We start from the raw sequence: 16,010 nt of genomic DNA on the forward strand, positions 1-16,010 counted from the left end.
GGGGCAGGCATGGCGGTGTAGCACAGGACCAGGAGCCCATGGTGTTGTGGCACCCATGGCACGAGCCATGCCTGCACCCCTCTAGATATGCCTCTGTCTACAAGATCCAGAAGCTTCTCTCTTCTTAGGTAAGTATTTGACTTTTGACCTCAGGTTCATCTTGGGTACACTTTAAAGAGGAACTTTAACCCAGGATTGAACTTCATCCCAATCAGTAGCTGATACTCCCTTTCCCATGAGAAATCTTTACCTTTTCTCAAATTGATCATCGGGGGGAAGTCGATATGGCCAATATTGTGGCCCCTCCCACAGTGTGATGTCAGGACCGTGGTCCTAACAGATTACTGTGTAACCTTGTAGCATTGTGGGGAATATTGGCTGTTTTCAACTGCCATATGGCCAATATTGTGGAGTCTATATGGCCAATATTGTGACCCCTCCCACAGTGTGATGTCAGGACCATGGTCCTGACAGATTACTGTGTACCCTTGTAGCATTGTGGGAAATATTGGCTGTTTCCAACTGCCAAGCTAGCAGCATCTCCCTCTGCGGCGTGTTTGCTTACTGAGAGTTCCATGCACAGAGATCACCTGGCAGGACTAAAGATGGTGCCTGTGATAAATTTCAGAATGTAAATCAGGGTGAAGAAAGATTTTATAATGGGAAAACGATGACTAAAGTATTCATAAATTAATATTGTGAAAAAAAAAAAGCAACTTTATTAATCATGTTATTTTCACTATAGTTCCTTTATAACCACTTGAGGACCGTAGGCTTACACTCCCCCAGTGACCAGGCTATTTTTTAGAATTTAGGCCACTGCAGCTTTAAGGCCTTGCTGCAGGGCCGTACAACCTAGCACACAAGTGATTCCCCCCCCATTTTCTGGCCACCAACAGAGATTTCTGTTGGTAGGCTCTGACCCATGCCGGCATGTTTGTTGTTTTTTTTTTGTTTATTTATTTGTTGTTGTTTTTTAAATAAATATTCTCTTTTTAAAATTATTTTTATATCCCTCCCTCCCCCCGCCAGCCAATCACAACAATCGGCTGTCATAGGCGTCAGCCTATGACAGCTGATCGCTTCTCTGCCTCCCAGGGGGCCTCCCGTGTCACACGGCTGTCTCCAGTACAGCGCTACCATAGATCACAGTGCTGTACAATGTAAACAGACGACCGTTTCGCCGTCTAACAGTCTCCTAGTGGCGATCTCTGCTGGAAGACTGATGACAGAGCGTGCGATCTCCTGCAAAACCCCGCCCCAGGACTTCACGCCAATTGCTGTTGAGCAGCCCTGGGGCTTTCGCTGCATTCACGCCAATTGGAAGTGAATCTGAACCGAGTAAAATTATTTAAAATTCGCACCTGCAAATGAATATTACATACTTATATTGTTGTTCAGAAGCTCACCATTTTCTTCTTAAGGTGGCCACACACCATACAATTTTTTAAATATCTGTTCAATTTAAGAATTGCAATACATTTTTCTGACTGATTGTAACATTTCAAAAATCTGATCAATGTACCACACACGTATGTTCAAGTTTTCCCCAATTATGATAAAAAATTATTGGAAACTCTGACAAAATTGCTAGGATGTGTATATTAATAAAGTGACAATCTAACACACACCATACAATCTTTATGAAGATTGAAGAAAAATATCTGGCATTCCGAATCGATAAAAATCGAAGAAAACCGGAAATCCAATCGGATTTTTCAGTCGAATGAAAAAAAAGCTTTCGATTTTTTCGAGAGATCCGATCATTTTTATCGAATTGCCATAAAATTGGATAATTTTTATTGTATCGTGTGTGCCCACCTTTACAATGATTCCTCCATGTCTGGCAAGATTTTGTCAGAGCTGAAATATATCAGTTGCTCTCAGTTAAAACTGAAAGGATAACTGATGAGCAAGGTAATGTCCATGTTTGCCCATGGCTCAAGTGGGCGATATTACCGTTTAACAGTGTGCTGACCAAGAAGCTGTTATAGGGTAATGGCCATTTTCATAATGGAGGATGGAGAATTCCATTGGTTACAGTGGGCAAACAGGACGCAGGAGAGAAGAAAGATATTGAGGAGTAGACTACATGGGAGGTTTGTATGTAAGTACGGTATAAGTATGATGTCAGGGAGGTGAGTATGATGTGTGTAGGTTTATTTTGACTTTCAATTTTCAGTTCAGGTTTGCTTCAGGCTAGGAGCACACATAGCAGAAACGCTATCATTGCGGAAAATGCTGCGTTTTTGCCCCTATTGCAAGTCAATAGGCCGCATCAAAAAACGCATATAAAAAAAGCATATGCATTTTTAATGCGTTTCAAAAAAGCTGGTTTTGTTGCGTGATTTTCAAAATGCAACAAAAGCACATACAATGAAAGCCAATGGTAACGCAATGGAATGCAATGTTCATGCGTTTTCATACGCATGGGTTTTTTTATTGGTTTTCTGATGTATTTCCGCTTCCTGATGTCTTCCTAGTGATTTGCATAAAACGCAATTGAAAAACGCATGGAAAACTCATACAAAACGTATATGCGTTACGTATATGTAAACCGCAAACGCATAAAAATGCCAGCAAAACGCTAGAAAAACGCATATGTGGTTAAAAAAACGCTAACGTGAACGCACTAAAAAAAAACACACACGGCAGAAAACTCGCCCTTTTCACGCACAGCCATATGTGCACCCAGCCTCAAGGTCCAGCTAAACTCCCTGACCAAACTAGCCTTTTACTAAATACAGATAGTAAATGTAATGCAGTACTAGTGATTTTCCCTTACTGCATCCTTGTAAACAGGATGCTAGAATTTTTTGCATTAAAAATACAAAATGGCATAGCGTGAAGGCTATGGCTGTGTGTAGGATATTATGCCTGGGGCTGCACTGGTGAAAAATCTGAAGAAATTTGTTGGGCATGCTTGTGTACGTGTAATTGCGATAATGACATGTTCACTTGTGTATAATGATGCTAAACATAACTGGAAATGTAATTACATAGGGAGGGAGAACATAGGAGTGCTGTACACACCTGTAAACCGCGCTAATTACATCTGTACTTGTTGTTAGCTGAGGCATGCTGGTGTCATGGGATTTGAGGTGAAAGGGACCAAGAAGCGAACGCACCTATTTACAAATATAAGCTAAACGCCTGCCTTCAAAGGGAACTCCACTTTCCCTGTAAATCTTTACATTGGTGCTTGTATTTCAATTAAAAAATATATTTTTCTTGTTAATATGCAGCTAAGAGATTTCCAAAAATGACTAAAACTTCAGACTACCTAGAGCACTGGTGTCAAACACAAGTCCCGCGGGCCGAATGTTGCCTTTGTTGCCATTTTATGTGGCCCTTCAGAGCTTCAAATGTGCACTTTAAAGGATACCCGAACTGACATGTCACATGATGAGATAGACGTGTATGTACAGTGCCTAGCACACAAATAACTATGCTGTGTTCCTTTTTTTTCTTTCTCTGCCTAAAAGAGTTAAATATCAGGTATGTAAGTGTGACCCTCACTGATAAGAAATTCCAACAATAATAAAACACTTTCCTAGCAGAAAATGGCTTCTGAGAGCAAAAAAGAGATAAAAAGGGGAATTTCTTATCAGTGAGGGTCACACTGTAGTCACTTCCTGTCTGAGTCAGGACTGAGTCAGCCACTTACATACCTGATATTTAACTCTTTCAGTTAACAAAAATGCACAAAAATGCAAAATGCTTCCGTTTGCATTTTCGATTTTGGGTGTAAATGAGGCCTTAACTACTTTACGACCGCTCCATGCCAATTGGCGCGGACGCGGCGGCAGCCCCAGGACAGCCAAACGCCGATTGGCTTAAGTTCCTTCAGGCGGAGTTTGCAGGGGCATCCCCGCTCTGATGATGAAGCTCTGCTCCTTCAGTCTACCAGCGGCGATCGCCGGTAGGAGACTGGTAGACGGCGAAACCACAGTCTATTTACTCAGTACAGGACTGCAATCTTATGCTGGGAATACACGGTTCGTTTTTGCCTTCGTTTAAACCTTCGATTCGTTTGGTAAACGAATCGAGTGTTGAAAACGTATGTGAAAATAGTCATAATCTCATTATAGTTTCGATTAATAGACCCCAAAAACGAACGACTAGTGATCGAACATGTTTGATATTATCTCTCTTTATCCATCTAATCGAGCCATTGGTAGGCTTGATGGCTGTTCAGATCGATTATATATTCGTTTATGCTAGTCTGTCCCTGTAAAAAGGGATTTTCGTTTCGTTTCTTTGCAGCCTTCGATCATTGGAAAAACGAAACCATCAGAATAAAAAAAAAAACGAAACCGTGGGTGGTGATATTAACCGTATGACCGATTATTTCGGGATCGAAAAGGACAAAAGGCACAATCGAAACGAAGGTTTAAACGAAGGCAAAAACGAACCGTGTATTCCCAGCATAAGGTAGCGCTGTACAGTGGACAGCCGTGTCACTCGACTGTCCCCTCTGGTGGCACAAAAGCGATCCACTGTGATAGGCTGAAGCCTATCGCAGCTGATCGCGCTCATTGACTGGCGGGTGAGGGAGGGAGTGCTGGGGAAATAATTAATAAAAAAAATAAATAGGGAAACTTATTAAGAAAAAAATAAAATAAATATTTATAAAAAAATAAATAAACAATGCTGGGGGTGATGATCAGACCCCACCAACAGAAAGCTCTGTTGGTGGGGGACAACTGAGTTGTGCGGCCCTTAAAGCTGCAGTGGCCCATTTGTTGAAAAATGGCCTGGTTTTTAGGGGGGTTTAACACTGCGTCCTCAAGTGGTTAAAACAAAAGCACATTGCCCTCCCACCCAGAGGAGCACACCAGGGACAGTTTCTGGTTGAAACATTGCCAGTTTGAGGCCTGGAACCCACTAGAGCGTTTTTTTGAGTGTTTAGGGAGCGCTTTCAATCACTAGCGATTTCCCTAAAGGCTCCGCCAATGTAAATGGATGGGACAGATTCCACTAGAGCGATTGCAATTAAGGAAATCACAATTGCAGAACATGCAGCATATTGGGAGTTTTTGCATTCTGATGAATTGGATAGGAGCTGGGAAATCGCTCCCAAAATCGATTGCAAAACGCTATTACAAATCGCTAGCGATTGCGATAGCGTTTTGCGCTTTCTAGTGGGTTCCAGACCTAAGGTGGGGTGCAGCAACAACTCACGGGATTCCCCAGTGAAATTAGCATGGGACTCTCTCCTGGGAACCAAACCCTCTTGTGTGCCTGGTAACTTGCCTCACTCCCCACACACATTTTTCCTACCACCTCAATTTACCAAAAAGACTACGACCTCAATTCCGGTAGCTATGTATTTTTGCACCTCATCCCTCCCTGTGTTTCATTACTAGATATCGCCCAACCGTGCTGCCATGGAAACATATGGAAAACGGAAAATTGAATACTTACCTGCCGGTAATTTTCCTTTCCAGATGTGTCCATGGCAGCACGGGGCTCCTTCCCTTTGATTCGGTGATTCCGAGTTAAAGACTGGGGGGGGGGGAGTCACTGGAAGAAATTTATAGGTAGGGTCCTAGCAAAAAAGTAAAGATGACCAGCACTTGCCAATTCTTAAAAAGCAGAATATTTTATTCACAAAAAAGAGTGAATAAAAATAGCCATAACATCCGGACTCCCAGAATGTAACTATAGCTCTTGGTAGTAAGTATAGCTCTTAGCTGCATACAATGGCATGAGGACTTCCTCCAGAATAGGTTACGCCTCCATTGCAGCCCAATTCTAGTCACAACAGACTGTCGCCGTTTCGAAAAGATAAACCGCTCTTTGTCAAGTGAAAGCAATGTGACAAAGCAATGCTTTCACTTGACAAAGAGCCGTTCGAAACGGCGACAGTACGTTGTGACTAGAATTGGGCTGCAATGGAGGCGTAACCTATTCTGGAGGAAGTCCTCATGCCATTGTATGCAGCTAAGAGCTATACTTACTACCAAGAGCTATAGTTACATTCTGGGAGTCCGGATGTCATGGCTATTTTTATTCACTCTTTTTGTGAATAAATATTCTGCTTTTTAAGAATTGGCAAGTGCTGGTCATCTTTACTTTTTTACTTGCATCAAGTCTGTATCAGCCACACAGGCTAGACCTGGCACAGCCGTTGAAGCAAGATAGGTGTGCTGTCCAAGAAGTATGAAACATAGGTAGGGTCCTAGAGGGGTCAAGTGGGCGGGACTTTACCCAACCGTGCTGCCATGGACACATCTGGAAAGGAAAATTACCGGCAGGTAAGTATTCAATTTTCCGTTATGTAGCAACCAATGATGAAAGGTATATTTATTGGCACCCCTTATCAAAAAAAAAAGTAAATATTGGGAGTTTTATTTCTACTATTCTTTTCTGCCTAAATAGGCGCTCCACTAAAACAGCAAAAGGAACTCCACTAAAAACTGCAAAATGCATATAAATTGACTTTATCCCCAGGTACAGGCAGGTCTTAAAGGGACTCCGAGCAGCGCAGAAACTATGGGAAGATACATATCATTTTAAAGCTCTCTTTCTCCTCTTTCCAATGATATATAAACCGCCGCCCTACGCTTTTTAGTTTTTGCTATTTTCGCGATTGAAATTGCCGCGGCTGTGATTTCGATCGCGAAAATAGAGAAAACTAAAAGGCGTAGGGCGACGATTTAGGTGTCGTCAGAAAGAGAGCTTTAAAATGATATCCATCTTTCCATAGTTACATTGTATTACACAGGGCGACTTCTTCTCAAAGTCAGCAGCTCCATTCAGCAGAAAAAGTCGCTCTGTGTAATACAAAGTAACTATGGAAAGATGGATATCATTTTAAAGCTCTCTTTCTCCTCTTTTTGACGACCCCTAAATCTTTGCCCTACGCCTTTTAGTTTTCTCTATTTTCGTGATCGAAATCGCGGCCGCGGCAATTTCAATCGCGAAAATATTGAAAACTAAAAGGCTTAAAGAGACTCCGTAACAAAAATTGCATCCTTTTTTTTATCATCCTACAAGTTCCAAAAGCTATTCTAATGTGTTCTGGCTTACTGCAGCACTTTCTGCTATCACAGTCTCTGTAATAAATCAATGTATCTTTCCCTTGTCAGACTTGTCAGCCTGTGTCTGGAAGGCTGCCAAGTTCTTCAGTGTTGTGGTTCTGCTATGAATTCCCCATTCCAGGCCCATCTATGCACACTGCCTGTGTATTATTTAGATTAGAGCAGCTTCTTTCTTCTCTCTTATCTTTTACAAGCTGGATAAATCGTTCTCTGAGCTGGCTGGGCTTTCACATACTGAAGAATTACAGACAAGGGCAAAGCTGTTTGCAGGAGAAAAAAGAGCAGCCTGAAACTTCAGTGCATGAGAACTGCAGGGAGAAAGAAACACACAAATGATCTCTTGAGATTCAAAAGGAAGGCTGTATACAGCCTGCTTGTGTATGGTTGTATTTTCTATGTGTGGACATACAGTACATCAACCTACTTCCTGTTTTGGTGGCCATTTTGTTTGTTTATAAACAAACTTTTAAAAACTGTTTTTAACCACTTTTAATGCGGCGAGGAGCGGCGAAATTGTGACAGAGGGTAATAGGAGATGTCCCCTAACGCACTGGTATGTTTACTTTTGTGCGATTTTAACAATACAGATTCTCTTTAAGTCGGTGGTTTATATATCATTGGAAAGAGGAGAAAGAGAGCTTTAAAATGATATGCATCTTCCCATAGTTTCTGCACTGCTCGGAGTCCCTTTCAACTGATGGGTAAATTATGCGCAAACATATCCCCTAATTTCCACGAGAATAGCTATTTTCGGTAAAATTAATGCAAATTACCTCATGAATTACCTCACAATTTACCTCATGAGGTAAAACATGACTAAAACCTACCAGAATTGCTAAATGTCATTACCTCATGAGGAAAATTACTTCACATGAGGTAATTTGTTTGATAACCCTACCAGAATTGAGGCCTATGGAGGAAGTGAAGGCAAGCATCTTGCCTTGGGCCACATTTCATCTTGATCCTTTTCTACCAAAGCAGCACTGAGGCAGGTAAATATTAAACTGATCCACAGTGCTACTCTGCAGAAGGAGGAGACGCTGACTCCCCATGTTCGCTATGGTTACCTAGTTTGAGACTGTTCAATAAATGTTAAACCTTAATAAACAATTTGGCCCACCTACGTCATACCTGTCTGGACTTTCTAAAAGCTCCTTGAACTGCCTGATTGTAACGGTTGTGGAATTGTCTCCGTGGTCAGCGCACAAGATGTGCGCTGACACTGTGGAAGTCCTCCACAAGCGTATTAAACGATAGAACCCAGATTTGGTGCAATGCACCTGTAGAGAGAAAAGTGAGCACAGAGACAGAATGTATGTGTGTCCACCAATCTAGTCACCACCCGGCGACAGTGAAACACACAACAGCGGAAACCAAGTGGGAACGCAATCGCAAGAATGGCGATTGCCAACAGCGACACAAGACTGAAAGAGCACAGAGATAGAATGTATGTATGTCCACCAATCTAGTCGCCACCCGGCGACGGTGAAACACACAACAGCGGAAACCAAGTGGGAACGCAATCGCAAGAGTGGCGATTGCTAACAGCAACACAAGACCGAGCAAAGACAGAGCATAAGTGTAGTAAGAGAGACACAGCAAACAATAATGCTCAGAACACCAAGGAAAATAACAAATAGCTAAACGCGAACTCCGCACGCAACAGCGAACGCGTTTAAGACACAATCACCGCGCGCTAGGCACCCAGTGACAAGTGTGCCACCCTAACTAACCAATGTAACACGAAAATGAAAAGAGAACTCGAATGCTTGCTAAACGGTAACCTCACCGAGCCTACAGCAAGCGTTCGTACCAGACAAGACAGACGGAGTAACCAGTAGCAATCGCAGCTCTGGCCTACACTCCCAGACAGAGTACAGAAGGAACCACTACCACTAGGGCGGATGCGATCCAGACAGACAGACAGATGGAGTAACCAGTAGCAACCGCTGCTCTGGCTTGCACCCCAAAGACAGAGTACAGAAGGAACCACCGCCACTACCGATAGGGCGAATGCGATCCCAACAGACAGAACTATTTCCTGTCGACAGCCGCTGGCGACAAGACAATCGCAACAGACAAGACAGAATAGGCAGTACAAATTAAACACAAACCTGACTGCACTAAATAGGAGTGCAAGGAGCACTCCCCAAGAATGAACTACACTAAGATAGCAATGGCTGACACTCCAGGTGAGTTAGCAGGAACAAACCTCTATGACCAGCAGGGAATTCTGGGAGCAAAAGGTATTTACACTGCAAGCCATCAAAGGAAGCAGCTAAGCAATTTGCATGACAAGTGGATGCAAATTTCTTACCAGCAGAGCAACTCTGAAACTTGCAGTGTGAAGACAGGTCTCTTTTCCAGAGACCTGCAGCACTTAGACCTAAAAAATGGTCAAACAGCTGTCTGCCTGTGCAGACAGCAGCGCAGATCATTACACTGATGAAGCCGGATATCACCCGTGAAACGTGTTGCATATTTGTGGAGTTAACTTGAATAAAATTACTTTTTAAGTGAACACTGACTCTTAAAGTGGACCCAAATTAAAAATACAAGATTTCAGAAATAAAATCTATTTTCTAAATTATAATAATAAATAGCAACCTTTTTTCAGCTGCATGATGACAAATATAAAATATTTTACATTTATTGGAGGAACCCCTCCCTTCCTTTCAAATTGCCGGGAAAAAATCAGGCAAACTGGTGGAGTAGATCGTGTCCGGCAATGGAGGAATTGCTAATGGCTGCCCCCAGTATAACCTTAGTTATGAAAAGAGAAAGGTGAAAAGCATGCACTGAAATGCTCATAGGTTTGAAGGAGTGTTTATTTATCTTTGTATGTGTCAGAGTGGTGCAACTAAATATTTTTAATTAAAAAAAATGTTTGGTTTGGGTCCGCTTTAAGTCTTCTTGTGGGAGGTAAGTCCACCACTACCTCCCTTTTTAAATGGGTTTTAACCAATTTATTCTTACCTGGCACCTCTGTTTAAACATTCTGTTTATTTTGTGAGTCCACCCTTGTTGTTACCCCCCTTTCTTCCACTTCTACGGAGAGAGACATCTTTTAACCCGAGTGGGGTCAGGTCGAATCTCTCCACCTGCCTACATGGTTGTTACTGGAGGTAACCCATCTTTGTGAGCATATCTGCTCATATATTATTTATCACACTCATTGAATTGACATATTGCACTATTGGGGCTCTCAATCATTTTTGTTTTTAGTTTCTCTGTGACCCAGTAGCATGTTACAGAGGCACCAGCAAGGATGAAGACTGAAGAATTCAGACTGTAGGGAGTGTGCTGGCTGGATGGGTGAGTTCACTACGCTACCATGAGTACTCTGCAGAGGCCCCCGGGGATCACTATTCACTTGGGGGAGACCTGGGGGGGAGAGCAGGCCATCATCTGTGTCTCTGGAGCCCTGGACAATTGCCCAGTTGCCCCCATGAAAACAGAGGCATAGCTATGGGTGGGCAAGGGGGGGGCACATGTCCCTGGGCACAGCACTGTAAGGGGGCTCCGCACAGCCACTGCTCCCCCACATGCATGAGTGGCGGCTCGCTGGCTGCCCCAAAGTGCCCTGCTTCTCCCCTGCCTCTGCAGAGGAGTGTAGACGCGTTAACGCAGTAGAAAAAGTGGGGCACACCTGGCTATTTATAGGGGGGGGACACCTAGCTATCTAAATGGGGAATGGGGGGCACATCTTGCTATCTAAAGGGGGGCACACCTAGCTATCTATAGGGGGCACACAAAGCTATCTAAATGGGGTACGGGGCACATCTGGGTACCAAAAAGGGGAGCACATTTGGCTATTTAAAGGGGGGCACAGCTGGTTATCTGAACAAGGGAAGGGGGCACATTTGGCTATCTAAATGGGGGCACATATTGCTATCTTTGGGGGGGGGGGGTTCATTTGGCTATCTAAACAGCATTTGTACATTTGACTCCACCCATGACCATGCACAAGTTGCACATTTTTTCCAGGTGGGGGATGGGGGAGGGGGTGCAAAAACTGTCTTTTTCCCCGGGCGCTGAAAACCCTAGCTACGCCTCTGCATTAGGGTACCGGCCATGCTTTGGACTATCTATGGGCTTCCCACTACTGAGAAAAGTTTTTTTGTATTTTACCAGTTCAGGTACACTTTGAAATGCTGGTGCGCAATGCCAGTTTCCTGATACCATCCTCAGCACTACCTGTGCTCTGCTGATGAACATCTCCTTGCATAAACCTTTGTCACTTCATCCCACTCTGCATACAGGACTCCCTGCGTCTGGGCCATCCTCTAGAACTCCTTCACAAACTCTGTTTGATATCTTCAAACTCAATGTAAAAATGCACCACCCCAGATAAATATTGACTGTATTTTTTGGACTATAAGAGGCTCCTGACCATAAGATGCACCTTGGTTTAGAGGACAAAAACCAGGGGGAAAATATATATATACTAACCCTGGTGAATCCATGGGGAAAGGGCATCTTGTGGATTATGCCCCCTTTGTACCTCATCCCCCCCCTGTACCTCTTGTGTCTCCCCGTTTCCTCCTGTGTCCACCTCTGTCCTCTTCTATGCCCCTTTGTGTCCCCGTGTCATCCGTTTGTCCCCATGTCCTCCTCTGGATGGGCACAGTACAGGGTGTCCCCGACATTGTGGCACGTTGGAGGTTCTTAGTGGCAGGCATTCACAAGTCAGGAACTCCCTGCATGCATTTGGACTATAAGATGCAGTGACTTTTTCGCACACTTTTGGGAGAGAAAAAGTGAGTCTTATAGTCCAAAAAATACAGTAATCTAACCTAGGACATGCTAGAGCCATTTATTGACCTAACACAGTTAAATTGTAAGGAAGTCAAGTATCCCAAAGCTGAAAGAATATGAAGAAAAATATACCTGTCGATCCATGCTGTAACAGGACACTTTGGGCTTGATTCACTAACCGGCGCTAAGCCGGTTATTGTGCCCTATCACTTAGTGGGCGCAAACTACGGCACTAAGTAGTTTGCGCCCACATATCAGTCTCAGTCCCGCTTACTGCGCGCGCAGCGCAGGTGCGCCTATATTAGTGCGCAGTGCGACGATAACGTCGCACCCGCTGCCCCTTAAACTTTGCACCTGGTGCAACGATAACAGCGCATCGGGTGCCCCTGAAGTGGCACATTAATGCGCCATTTCAGGGGCACCCAATGCGCCGTTATCATCGCACCACGTGCGACGTTTAAGGGGCAGCAGGTACAACGTTATCGTCGCACTGCGCACTAATATAGGCGCACCTGCACTGTACGCGCAGTGAGCGGCACTAGGGGGAAAAAATGGCTTTTCACATCGGCGCTGACACTTACTGCCGGTTAGTGAATCAAGCCCTTTGTAAGTAAAGATCCCGTTTAGATCCTACTAGGGAAAAAATAGAAGGTTCCACAAATCCCTAGAAATAATGCCTATTTCTCATTTTCGCCGCAGAAAAGCAGACAATGGAGTTGATTCATTAAGCTGCTTAATGTGAGCAGTGTGAGTTGTGCGCAAGCTGCGCGTTGTAGTGCAGCGTAGCGTGAGCTGCTAACTTACCCTCGCTCCATTCACATACCGGCCGCTCCACTCTTCTCGCCCCCTCGGTGGGTCCAGATGCTTCCTAGGACATGATCCCCACACATTCATTGGCCCAATATGCTTAATAAATCAACCCCCATAGCTTCCTCTTGGAAACAACCATTCCTATTCTATTTTTTTTAAGTGAGAGGGATATGGAGGCTGCCATATTTATCTCCTTTTATTTATTTATTTATTTTATTTATAAAGCGCCAACATATTACACGTTCCTTTTAAACAATGCCAGTTGCATGCCTCTCATGACAACCCTCTACTTCCAATACTTTAGGCCACAAATCAAGAATGAATACAGGTAGTCCCCAACTTACGAAGGCCCGACTTACGAATGAACCGCCGATACGAAAGGCATGAATTCTCTGTTTCCATGGGAACAAGGCAAAACAATTTCTTTTTTTTTTATTGAACTTGTAGTTTTTGAGAAAATCCATTTTAAAAAATTCAAATAAAAAATGGCTCTTAAACTTCTATAAGCAAGTACAGAGGGCAGAGGGGGACACTTAGGGCCGGATTTACCATAAGGCACTGTAGGCACGTGCCTACAGGCGACTGATGATGGAAAGGCGGCTCACTTCCCTCATGCCTCCCCCCTTCCCTATGCAGAGTCCTGATGAGAGTGTAAATGAGAGGTTACTCACCCAGCTCTCGGCATTCCACTGACGAGATCCCCCTTCAGTCAGGGGCACCTCTAGCTACTTAAAGCGGAATGAAACCCAGCATTCTTCTTTGCTCTAAAAAATTATTTACAGCATATTATATACAACCAGCATTTTTTTTTTTACTAGAACAGCATTCAAAGGGTTACTCACAGGGCTGGAAAGTTCAGTGCAGAGAAATATGGACGCATCTGAAGTGTAGATAATGTTATCTTGTGTTTACTTAATTGTATCAAGTGAGGAATGTGACACATTCTCTGACTGTGGAGAAGCTCCTGGACACAGAGAGACACTCAAAGCATTTCTGCCTTCAATATATTATGAATAAAACCAGTTATGAATAAAATGCCAAGTCAGCTCACAAAGCAAAAAACTGTACTTTTGGGAACGCATAATTTCTAAAAGAATAATAATACCTATGCACATATGCAAATATGATAACCGTATGGCATATAAAAAGTAGAAAAACATGTTTTTATTGAATATTATGTCAGGGTTTTATACCGCTTTAATACTTGGGGATAGCTCTGGCTACCTAACGCTAAGGGACACCTGTGGCTACCTATGCTTGTGAAAGGAAGTAAGGGAAAAGTAACAGCTGGAAAAGCCAGTACACTTACAGTGCAGTTCGGCGGGGGTTTCTAGGTTCATGGAGGGCGAAGTCTAGGACATCTGTGCCTATAGGCTCCTGTGATGTAAATCTGGGCCTGGGGACACTGGAGGCATGGGGGGCACAGAGGAGGTTCAGGGGGCAGAGATGGCACAGTGTTCCAACTTAAAGTGAACCGAGCATCATTTTTAACACCCAGTGCAGCTCTATAGCAAATTAAAAATGCATTCTAAAAATGTGGTTTATTATTAAAAAAACCTTTTGTTTTACCTCATCTTTTTACATTTAAGGGTTAAAATACTCACTTCTTGCGTCCCTGAAAGGACCTGCGGACAGAGATCAACAGATGATGGAAGGCTGATAAGAAATCACCTCATTAGACTTAATTGACCACAAACAAACCCTGAGCCTTCCCCATTGTACTTCAAACAGAAAACATAAGACGCACTTGAAAAATTTCACACCTAGCCTGGATAAGACATTGTAAAAGCAGCAGGAGTTTTTGAACTCCTGAAACATGGCAGCCCTTTCAGCTATTTGAAACCAGGAGCTGCTTAGATTACTTTAAAGTGAACCGAGCATCATTTTTAACACCCAGGGCAGCTCTATAGCAAATTAAAAATGCATTCTAAAAATGTGGTTTATTATTAAAAAAACCTTTCAATTTACCTCATTTTTTTACATCTAAGGGTTAAAATAGCCACTTTGTCCGTCCGCAAAGGACCTGTGGTCGCTGAGCAGGAGATTGTGGAACACAGATAAGAAATCACCTCATTAGACTTAACTGACCACAAACAAACCCCATTGTACTTCAAACAGAAAACATCAGTTACAGTTGAAGAATTTCACACCTAGCCTGGACAATGCTAGTTGTAAAACAGCAGGGGTTGAGCTTTTGAACAATGGCAGCCCTTGCAGCTGTTCAGAAGCTCAACCCCTGCTGTTTTACAACTAGCATTGTCCAGGCTAGGTGTGAAATTCTTCAACTGTAACTGATGTTTTCTGTTTGAAGTACAATGGGGGTTTGTTTGTGGTCAGTTAAGTCTAATGAGGTGATTTCTTATCTGTGTTCAAAAATTAAAAACAATGGTGCATGAGCCAGCCTGGGGCCCCGGGAACTCTCACTGCCCGGGGCCCCAGAACCAGCATCTAACACCATATGTGAGCGCAGCCAAAACCTTGGAGCTGCCACATCCAAGGCCTGTCTCCTACTGCTCTAAAACTTACCAAACACACAATTTGGTAAGTTCTTATCTGTGTTCCACAATCTCCTGCTCAGCGACCACAGGTCCTTTGCGGACAGACAAAATGAGGTAAATTGAAAGGTTTTTTTTAATAATAAACCACATTTTTAGAATGCATTTTTAATTTGCTATAGAGCTGCCCTGGGTGTTAAAAATGATGCTCGGTTCACTTTAAAGAGGAACTCCAGCCTAAACAAACATACTGTCATAAGTTACATTAGTTATGTTAATTAAAATAGATAGGTAATATAATCTCTTACCCACCCTGTTTTAAAAGAACAGGCAAATGTTTGATTTCATGATGGCAGCCATCTTTTTGGTTGAAAGGAGGTGACAGGGAGCATGAGACACAGTTCCAACTGTCCTGTGTCCTGAGCACCTCTCCCAGTTGCTAGGCACGTGAATAACAACATAGGAAATCCCATCATGCTCTGCACAGCATCAGGGAAAAAAGCCTGGGCTTTTTTTCTTTGATGGGTGGAACTTAGCTAAAAATGCAGCTAAAAATGATGCTTTGGTAAGAAAAACAAAGTTCTGATGCTGTGAAACTGTTAAAGAAACACCAAGCCTTTTCAGTTCTGCTGAGTAGATTTTTAGTCCGGAGGTTCACTTTAAGAACAGGTTTAGGTTAAGAACGAACCTACAGTCCCTATCTCGTTCGTTAACCGGGGACTACCTGTATATAGATTTATTTATGTTAATAAAATGGTGTCAAGTTATTTACAATATCCAGATGAAGCCTTTTGAGAACCTCCCACATACAGTAGATTGACCATGCCAGATATTTATAGTTGGAAATCATGGTTTTACTAATGTATCAGAATCAGAGTCAAGTTTATTGGCCAAGTACAGG

This window comes from Hyperolius riggenbachi, chromosome 9 (assembly GCF_040937935.1).
Source record: "Hyperolius riggenbachi isolate aHypRig1 chromosome 9, aHypRig1.pri, whole genome shotgun sequence".
In the NCBI taxonomy this organism is placed as follows: Eukaryota; Metazoa; Chordata; class Amphibia; order Anura; family Hyperoliidae; genus Hyperolius; species Hyperolius riggenbachi.